The following is an 11,895-nucleotide window of genomic DNA, read 5'->3' on the forward strand; positions in this document are numbered from 1 at the left end:
AGCCAAATCAAAATTTGTTACCCAAAATTAGAGGATAGATAAGTGCAGTAAAAGTCCTAAGAAACATCAAGACTAATATTAAGAATGTTTAATAAAAACTGAATCAGTTACAAATATATAGGTTAAGCCACTAGCGTTAAATAGGATAAGGTAGACTAAGATTGCAAGATGTAGCTCTAGATTGAAAGATGTAAACAGTAGACTGTAAACACTTTTCGGTGAGCTGACACACCAAATATAAATACAAATATAAGCCAACGAAGTATAACAATAAAAAATTATTAGACTTATTCTCTATTCCTAATATACACAAGCTTTACGGCCAGTTATCTATAAAATAAGTTTACTTCAATTGTGAATATTTCTACCCACAACTTTTTCGGTAAACAAATACTTTTCAATTGCAGTTGACACTTGACAATTGATATTTTTGTTAAAATTTTACTCCCAACCACCAAAAAGATTTCAGTAGGAAAAGAATATGGCCAATAAATTAAATATTAAAGTATTTAACAATTAAATGGGACAAGATGTTAAATATAGTTAAAAATGTAGGGATGAGTAATAGAATAGAATAGAAGAATGAAGTTTGTATAAAGAGCAACAGGCAGTTATAGAGTTAGGGCTGCGACATAGAGAAGTAAATATTACGAAGGGAGTAAGACAGGGATGCACACTGTCACCGCTACTTTTTAACCTACACAAATCGAAGACTCGATCAACATCATTAACGACAGGAAAACTGTAGGAATAAATATACAGGACCAAAAGATTAGTATCCTTAGATTTGCAGATGATAAAGCAGTATTAGCATCTAGCAGNCGAACCGCTATACATTCGAATCTGTTCTACATAACCTAAGACCTTTATATGAGAATTCGATTTTCTATAGAAAATGTCTATATATTTTTTTCCTGTTTACTACCGTTTTCGCTACATAAGTCTTAAAAATCAAAAAAAGCATTTTGCAAAACCTTAATGTTCAATAAACAATAGTAGCAATAATTTCCAAGTGGCCTGGCAATTGTAGGTAAGAATAGAAAACGATACTCTTTTGATATTATGTGAAAAGACATTTGCGAAAATTCTTTTTTGCAGGAAAATAAGCTAAACTTGTGTTTCAATTTTTCCAGTATTGGTAAGTGGTTTCTGATAGTCCTTTCTCGAAGTAATTCCAAGTTACAAATATCTTGATTCAATTTTTTTCAACTTATCTCCTGCCGTATTTGGTTTGTCAGGATATTTTTCGTTAAAAACACGTCATGTTCGAACAACAAATTTGTTACATTTTCTATGTATATGTAAAATAAATTTGAAATTTCAGCTTTAGATTTTTCCCTGTATAAATTTCGAAAACTAAAAATGTTATTATTGAAAATTGTTTTTTTATTTTTAAAACAAAATTGAAGATAGTTGTTTATTTCCTAAACAGTCTAGGTTTCGGGTAGGTTCATAACATAAAACTTATCCTTAAATTAATTAAGAATTTCAGTGATATAGATATATTTAAAATAACAAAGTTAGTTCCTATTTCCGGTATAACCAGAAGTTTTACTTTACATTACATTAAAAGTTCATATCAAGTTATTACAAAAGTCAAATTTTCAAAATAATATTGAAGCTATAACCTAGGTCTACTGTATAGATCTTCATCATTATAAGGTCGTCAATCCTAAGACTGGTTGGACACGTACTTCCACTCTTTCCTATCCTGTGCTAATCTTCGCATTTACCTAAATAGGTAATCTAGGTCTACCTCTAGCCCTCCTAACTCCCGTTTCTGCCTCTAATATGTCTCTGACTAGACCTTCATGCCTAAGAAGGTGTCATATCAACCTATCTCGCTTTTTTCTCATTAACTTTCATAGAGTCCTCTGTTCTCCCATTTTTTTTAATACCTCTTCATTTCAAACCTTCTCTATACACGGTATCCTCATAGATACCGGAAACAAATTTACCAGTACATATTTTCAAGTTCTTTACTTCATTGTATGCTTTGCCAGAAACCTCCCTATAACAAAGTATGCATACTATAATATACTGGCACGTCAACATGTTAAACTGGTTGAGCTTTTTTAATGGAAAGATTAATAAAGCAGAAGTTGATAAACGTCCATGCATAAAATCAAGATGAATATTGCTCTGCATTGTCTTAATTCTATAATCATCTTTTTGACCTTAAAATGCACTACTCATACAAAAATACATAATATTGTACAAAACTGCATACTTGTTTCTGTCACGATTTTTAGGCTCCATCTACCTGGCAGGTTTCAATTTAATGTAATATAATTTTCAAGAACGTATTGTATACTGAATAATCGTGTAATAAATCAAAGTAGACGAAAAAGAAATATGTATGTAAATAAAGTGCATTAGAAAATGCACGAATTAATGTCGAGTATATTTAGAAGTGTTCAAGGAAATGAAATAATGGCGAGCATTTGCAGATGAAAACAAAGTTGTCACGGCCGTTCATCTTCATTTAAACAATTCTTACTCTGCAATATTACTATTTACTAAACATATGAATATACAGGGTGTAAGAGAAGTAAGTGCGGAGTTTGAAGGTGACAGGGCCCTATAAAACAAGAAAATCAGTAAATGCTCGTACGTTCATCATTTTCAAAAAAAACATAGTTGAAAGTACAAACAAATGCAATTATTTTCGGGTTTGAACCAACCATGTCGCCGCTGTAAAGAACGAAATCATTCATTTTATACCACACGACCACCAAAATAGTACAGGAAGGAAAGAGTAAACGAAGAGTTTCTGCATCCTTATTATTTGCAACGGGTGCAAACCTTACTTGAAACTGATTTTCAGCCTCGAGTGGAGCGGTGTCGAAAAGAAATGTGCTGCAAAGCCTATTTTTTTTCATAAAGTTTTGTTTACAGATAAATTTGCTCCACGCGAGACGGAATTTTAAATTTTCACAATAATCATTATTGGTGTAACGCAAATTCGCTTGTCGTGCATCATTTAACAACGGTTTTCGGTAAATGCATGATGCGAAATTTTCGGAGATCGCTATTCGGACGGTTCGTTCTACCTGCGCATATAAATTGCGCCACTTATTTGACCTTTTTAACAGAAACTACTAAATGTATTTGAGAATGTACCGTCGCAACTACGTAAACGTCATGTTATTTTAAAATGATATCCACCCCTTCACATTGCAAGAGCAAAGCGTGAGTTTTTTAACGAGCAGTTTCCTGGACTGTGGATTGGATTCTCTGTCTGGGGGCGAAACAGTGCGTGTACCAAACCCCACCGTACAACTCTAATATGCAGCCGCATGATGCTCGCTGCAAGTGAAATACATTTTTGAGCAACTCAGAGATAATTTCGGTAAACGTATTTTTGTAGTGTACATATGTATGTACGTATTTTTAGTAATTTTGTTTCCGGAACCAGTACCTTCTCGATAATAAGCGGTAAGTTCATTTACAAGCAAATATCAGTAAATAATTATTTTTTGTGGGATAATAGAGCTATTGGAGATCCACCCAGAAAAAGAGTAACCCGCTTGACAATGCTTATGTAACCTACATTTTTCCTTTCTTTTGTATGGTGTAATTCAGGTAGCGACAATAAACAAATCTACTTTTTTAATAAAATCGGGGACAAAAAGGATTTATTATAATAAAACTAAATAAGCAATACGTTGACAATTTAAAAAACATACCTTGAAAAAGCCTCAAATTAGAGACGATACGTCGGTGCTAGTTTTGTTATAATAAATCTGTTTTAATCCTCATCGGCTCTGATTATTTTATTATAAAGGGGAAGAAATGGAACACTGTACTTATTTAACTCACTTTTATCGTAATAAAGTCATTATGTGTAGTAGTAAATTGTTTGATTATCTAAGACATTCGATAACCGGCACTGCACTATATCTGCAGTACACACTACGTTGTCAATTCACGCACAGGACCGACTTCGAATTGTAATTCGTTGTGGTTTTCTTAAAAAAAGATTTTGCCCTTAACCACGCTGCTGAACTCACCGTGTGATTCCTTACTACATCTTACACCCTCCAATGCTCCACATTTATTTCTTTTATACTCTGTATGCAGTGACCATAATATACAGCTTTTAAAATAATAGGGAGTTTGTAATTCTAAGGGTTGAATATTAGATAATTCTTAGTTAAATTAAAATTAAACTCAATTTAATTAACCTTAAAAAAATATAATAATTAAATAACTTTACTCCTATGTACAACCGAAGAAAAAACATTATTATAAAAAATTTACTGATGATGTAATATGCATTTAGTGTTACGGATTTCTGAAAGTTGTCAATTGCATGACTTTACCGAGTCGCAATCAAAAGCATTACCTATGGTTTATTCTGAAGGTATCGCCTCTACCTCAAATGTCACTAAAACAGTTCACCTCACACCTAGAAAATAGAAAACAACAATTTATCATTGGAATACTAAGCAGGAAACAATTAAAATAAGCCCCCCCCCCCAAGGAACGAAACTATCACATTTCTTGTTTCATAATATTTATCAATGATTTAAAAAACTGAAACTCAAAGAAGAATTAATACTACTCGCAGATGCAACCTTACTAAATAAAGGAAAAAACAAAACAGAACTAGAACTATAAACGAAGACAAAGAAATTATACAAGAATACCTGTAAGAAAAACACCAAAAGGAAACACAATATATGATTTTTAAAAAAGAACAAGAAGAAATCGTAATTAAGTACGACAATGAAGAAATTAAAAAACAACCAAATTTCTAAATAGCACAGCGACACCAAAACTGGATTGGAAAGATCATATACAAAATATAAAAAACATTTAATACCAATTATAAAAATAATACATAATAGATCGATATACCTTCAAAAAGAAACAAAACGAAACATATACTTTGCATTCATTCATTTACACCTTACACACTTGGCACCAATATGGGGTCAAGCAGGTAAAACAATTATACATTCCAAATCAATACAGAATGAGGCAATAAAAGCAATAAACAATCTACTTCACAGCAACAAATACCAAAGGTAAACCAAATAATAGACACGGAAACAACGTGGCTCATTCGTCAAATTATAATAAAAAAATGCAGGAGCCACATACAAATTCAATTTATTAAAGACAAGCACAACTAACATACAAGACAACAAAGCCACCTGGTAAAGAAGCAATATAACCCCCAAAAGACGGGAGTGAAAACATTCTTAAATAAAGGAATTCATCTGTATAATAATTTACAAAAAATACAACGGGTAATTACACAACACGCTACTTAAGTGAAACTTCTTCAAACACACAAACATACGGGGATAGGGGTTAAGGAATTAGTTTTAATGGTATTATTTGTACACTATGCTTCGCAGGGGTGCAATACTGATAGTAAATATACGAGGGTGGATTGATAAGTTTCCGGCCTAACCAAGAGATGACGCCACTAGGCCTACCTTGAGGTGACATTCTATAGTACCATCCTTGGATAGCTTGTAGCTATAGTTTCAGCCNAGAAAGAAGACAAACCCAATAAAGAACATGTTGATAAAACAAAATCAAGACCTTAATGCTTCGGACAAAAAGTTAATGGATTATGTAGCTAGATATAGTAAATAATTCATTTAACTAACAAGAAGAGAATTTTCTAAGAAAAATGGTGAGAAAATTGACAAATTTGAAAGATGCTTAACCGAAATGAGAACTTGAACAGTGAGAGAAAAAGAGATATTTTGATTTGAAGAAATATGGGTAGATAAACTCACAAAAAAACTAAAGGATAATTCAAAATTATTCGTGGAAAAATTAAATAAAAATTCTGAAGAAAAACTAAATGAAAATTCCATAAGAATGGACGAAATATTAAAGGAATTCATATTTGGAAGGAAAATTCGAAGAAAAATTCATGAAAAATGTAGAGCACTAAATAAAGAAATATAGGAAGTAATTGGGGTACTCGATGAAAAACTAGCCGAAACGAAATATAAGCTTAAAGAAATGGAGAAGCAGATAAGTGAATTAGAAGAAAAATTCCTGAGTACAACTACATACTAGAAGAAATTGTTAGTCAACTTTCGAGAATGCAGAATAGTTTGACCGTTACTGAAGAAATCATTAATGTGAAGGAGGAAACCGTTCCATTTTGGATAACCACAAAACCACCGAAGTTCAATGACAAGACATCATGAGCTACTTCATTTACTGAACTCATGGACGTCAATTGGATTTGTCAACATTACTAAGACCCTGACATAACATACCAAAGGAAGTACACCTTTCTATCTAGGATTGGAGTACCAAGCTGTTTTCGAAAAACTTTTCCACACTTGTGTTTAATTATCCTCTGCCAACCGAAAAATTTGTTCTGAATAGTGACGCTAACAATATTAGAATGCTCTCACAAATCCACAATAGAGAGGAGGAATGCATTGGTAGAGTTAGGCCCTTTTATGCACAAGAGATTCTTTAAATATGTGCATAAATATGTCATGTTTTTCCCAGAAATGTCAAATATATGCTTTATCTTTACCATGAATGCATTTTTATACACTTTATTTTTGATAAATTTTGCTCATTGGGAATTATGAAACGCGTAGCAATACAACAAAAGTTAACTTAATTATACATAAATTTATGCAGAATACTTCTTAGTAATATCAGCTAATATATACTTAGTATTACTTATTTCACAACTTTATTTATTTCTTTCCAAAAAAACAAATATAATATAATAATAAATAAGTGTTTGTTTATATTAAGTACTATTTAAAAATGTTTCACCAAAAGCCAAACCAGAAATCAATTTCGCTAAGAATACTTCTTTTTTTCCAAAATTAGTTCTAGATCTTTTTATTCACGCAAATAGAAGATTATCTATAACTCACTAAAGGCTTTTTCAGTTAAATCTTTCACCTTCTAATTTACGGACCCGCAGTAAGCGAGCGTGCACCCCACGCGGGCGGTACGTTCAGTGGGACAGCAAATTCCCATCGTTGTACAGTTTTTGCAAATGCCATTTAGAAATATACTTACAATTTTAAGTATTAAATGACAAATTGCCGTTTTGAGATGTTATACCCAAAAACTGACCCATATAATATTATCAGTACTGAAAAGTTAGAATGGGTCGAATATATGAAATTTTATGTTGAAAAAATAAAAAAAATTCATTTTATGCACAAAAACTAGAAATATTCACTAAACTTCAATTTTCTGCGAAATATATAATTTTTAATATCGTTAATCGTATTATTTCAGTGTAAAATGGATATATCTATAATATTGGGGTGATATTCCTAATAATAAAAAATTCTTTTACATAAAATCCCAACTCTGATTATCGGCTATTTCAGCAGAACTCTATCCAAGCGTGAAATATTGCGTAACTATTAACCGCAGTGAAANGAAGAATGAAGTTTGTATAAAGAGCAACAGGCAGTTATAGAGTTAGGGCTGCGACATAGAGAAGTAAATATTACGAAGGGAGTAAGACAGGGATGCACACTGTCACCGCTACTTTTTAACCTACACAAATCGAAGACTCGATCAACATCATTAACGACAGGAAAACTGTAGGAATAAATATACAGGACCAAAAGATTAGTATCCTTAGATTTGCAGATGATAAAGCAGTATTAGCATCTAGCAGGAAGGAGTAAGAGATAGCTTTAAATAAAATGGAAGCGGTATTGACAAAAGAGTACTATATAAAAATAAATAAAAGTAAAACAAAAATACTGATATGCAAGGGAAAGAAAAGTAGGGAAAAAGCGAATATAAAGATAGGAGACGAAAAATTAGAAGAAGTGTCCAATTTTAGGTATCTAGGAAGTCAGATAAGTCAGGCCGGAAGAAATAGTAGTGATATAAAGCAGAGGATAGCACAGGGTCGAGACGCCTTCAATAAAAAGAAGACACTGCTATGCTCGCGAATGGTTAATTTAGAAATTCTAAAAAGGTTGTTAAGGTTGCATGTTTGTAGCACGGTAACGTACGGGTGCAAAACATGGACAGTGGGCGCGGCGGAAAAGGAAAGTTTAGAAGCATTCGAAATGTGGTGTTATAGGCTAATGATGGGAATACCGTGGATAGAGAGGTTAGAAATGAAGAGGTATTAGAAAGAATAGGAGAACAGAGGACTCTATCGAAGTCAATAAGAAATAGGCGAGATAGGTTAGTAGGACACCTTCTCAAGCATGAAGGTCAAGTCAGAGACATATTAGACGCAAAGACTGGAGTTATGAGGGGTAGAGGTAGACCTAGATTAGTTTACTGTTTGCAAATAATTAAGGATGTGGGTTGTTCTAGTTTTAGAGAAATGTGAAGATTAGCTCACGATCGGCAAGAGTGGAGGTACGTGTCCAACCAGTCTTAGGACTGACACCTTATGATGATGATGAAAGTATATTAGACGAATAATGCCTTTGTTTTATTACTTAGGACCATAAGGTTACGACAGGAAAAGTCAACACTAGTGAAGTAAGTTGTGATCTTGTCATTCCTTTTGTTTACAGGAAAAGAAGGTTTTTCTGTATGTAAAACAACGACGTTCCTTCATGTCCGTATATTTTTCACAATGGAGACATTTTGAGCTATTTCCAAAAAAAAATGTGAAATTTTCGAAATAAACGTGACTCATACGGACGTTTTGCTAAATAAAAATGTATTATAAAAAAAGAGCTTTTGTTTCACTTTGGCTCCTTTTCCTTCCTTCATCACGTTTATTAAGGAGCAGACCCTATTTAAAGTGGGTAATTTAAGCATAGCAATCAATCAATTCACTTTATTGCTCTCGTAATGGTAATAGCGTGCTATATCTAAGGTGAAGGTCGGTGCAACTACAATTTTTAAAAATATCTTTATAGTTGACGTAATTTAAAATCAGCGTCCCAATTATGCTTGTCCTAGTTATTTAAAGATTAGATACCTAATTACTGCTAGTGTTCCATGTAGATATGTATAACTAAGTATTTTTAATAAAAATAGAAAAAGCGGTACCTAAAGTTAATTTGATGTACAAGCCAAGTAATTAAAAATTAATGTAAAAAATTCGCCAAAAGGCACATACTTATGTATTTATAGTTAGGTACCTATCATATAAATATTTTATGTCATTATAATTTCTAGAATACCTACAGGTAATAAATATTGAAGAACATGCAATTCTTAGAATTTTCACAAATTAACCAAAATTAAAAAAAACCTGCAATGTACAAAAACTCTACTACTAATACAAAGCGTCGCATTTCAAAACATCATCATCGTCAAACAAATAAATTAAAAGTGGTCAATATTCTGTCAATTGCGATTTCGATCTTTTTGGATCTCATCAGCGCGTCACAGATAGTTTCGACAGAACACAGACCAATTTTTACTGCTGTCTTAACAGCGCGTTTTAGAAAATACCACAAATGGCGCAGTAAACGCCATCTGTAGTACAATGCTACATTTAGTGGAATTCATTATGCTCAACAAAGTCCATTTAAATAGATGGAATTCTACTTGCTGAACTGAATCCACGGCGTAGCTCACCTCTACGTGATACGCACGTTACCAAAATCGAACAAATTAATTCGAAGTGGTCAGTATTTTGGTTACCTTGTTAAGCATAATGAATTCCACTAAATGTAGCATTGTACTGCAGATGGCGTTTACTGCGCCATTCGTAGTATTTTATAATCAACATCGTCATCATAGGGTCATCAGTCCTAAGACTGGTTGGGTGCGCACGTCTAGTCTTCCCTACCCTGAGCTCATCATGACGTTTCTCTAAAACTAGAAAATCCCAAATCCTTAACTATTTGTGAACAGCAATCTACTGCTCTTGTCTCTGATTGTAATATGTCATTCCTACCAACACAATACCTCGACTATTTCTTATTAACTTACAGCACTCTCTATTCTCCTACTATTTTTAATACCTCCTCACCTAACCTTTTTTATTCACGGTATCCTCACCATTCGCCGTAACACCACTTTTTAAACATTTCTAACTTTTCTTTTCACCTGATCGGCCGTGCTCTAGACATACACTTAACAATGTTTTTCTTTTTTTTTTTTTTCAAAACGTCAGTAACAAATTTATTTAACATTAGTTTGAGCTAGCCATTTTGCTTGCAATTTTACATAGTTGACAGATTTATCTACTATCCTGCAATTTCATTTCCATTTCCAAAAATACTAAGTATAGAAGCAATAACATAACCCGAAGAGAATAAATCTAAGAAGCATCATCACTAATAATGAATGGAAATCACATTCGTACACGGCGCAATAAGAAACCACGCATTAATTTCAATTTTTGAAGTTGTCAAACACAAAGCTTAACAAAATCGTCTACGCTGCGAATCAGATGCGCAGTGCCTTACTGCGCAACGTATGAAGCAGCTTAATTTCGTGACGCTCTTATAGCCTGTGTTGTATATTAAAAGCAATACATGTAGTTGTTACCCCTGTGTCTAGTTTTCATGCTCACTTCGTTTATAGTAATCACTCCGTTTATATCAATCAGTCACCTATTAAAATTTATCTGCCGTTTAATGAAAAAGAATATTCTACCATTAGTGGTAATTTCCGATCCGACGGGATTTGAATCTTGACAAAGCTCTTGTACAAACTAGAGTGGGTATATCGGCTTGCGAGTTTCAATGATTTAGGAAACCGATCCATAGGTTCAACCATAATTTGAAAGTTGATAAGATGAATAGACTAGAATTATATATAGCAGGGATGGCGAACCAATGGCACGCGTGCCACAAGTGGCACGTTTGAAAATTTTGATGGCACGCACAAAAACAAAATTATTTTTCTATCTTTATCTTTTCTGATAGAAGTGAATTAAAAACTATTAATCTACTTTATATCAGCCCGAGCACTAAATAAAAGAAAATTTCAATAATTGTTAAACGAAGTAAACTCTTCGTACAATATTCATACAATAATGTACGCTGGTTAAGTCGCGGAAATGTTTTTAAAGATTTGTAGATTGTTTGGGGGAAATAAGATTATTTCTAAATAATGAGAACATTATTGACCAATACAATCAATTATTGGATGTAGAATGGCTTTCACTGATTTATGCTCTCGCTTAAATGAATTAAATATGAAACTACAAGGTGTTAATAAAACAGTCATTATAATATTTGACTTAATCAAAGCGTTCGAAGTCAAGTTACAGATTTTCAATCGTGATATTCTTTCAAATTCATATAAGTAAATATTTTCCGAATACAAATTTTTTTTTTCTGAAAGTGAATGTCACGAAAAGCCAAATAAAGAGTTATTAACGAAAGAGTTTTCAATGGTAATACAATCCCTGATTCAGGAATTTTCTGCATGATTTACGCAGTTTAAAGAATTTGAAGAAACTTTAAAATTTATTTTATATCCTGATACAATACCATTTGAAAAATTAAATTTAAAAGTCCTTGAGTGGTTAAATTTTAATGAATTAGAAATGGAATTAGTTGAATTTCAGTCAAGTACCATATGGAACCAAAAATTTGTTGATTTAAGAAATGATTTAGAAATTATTCAAAGTAATCGATTATTGGATAAAATAAATAAAATTGCAGAAGATGAAATTCTAACTACATGGAATTCAATTCCTGACACGTTTAATTGTTTAAAAATATTAGCAAAGACAATTAAATCTCTATTTTCAGAATTAAATTTTATAAAAAATAAATATAGGAATTGAATAACGGATGAGTCGAACTCTGCATGCGTACTGTTAAAATTAACTAAATATGAACCAAATATTAAATCTTTATCATCTTGTGTACAGCAACAAAAATCACATTAAAAACAATTGTTTTTAACGTGAATTTTGTTTCTAGCATATTGCTTTTTGTAAAACATTGATTAATAAAAAATTGTTTAAAGAAGAATTGCTTTTATTTG

Source organism: Agrilus planipennis, unplaced genomic scaffold, assembly GCF_000699045.2.
Source record: "Agrilus planipennis isolate EAB-ADULT unplaced genomic scaffold, Apla_2.0 scaffold113, whole genome shotgun sequence".
Lineage (NCBI taxonomy): Eukaryota > Metazoa > Arthropoda > Insecta > Coleoptera > Buprestidae > Agrilus > Agrilus planipennis.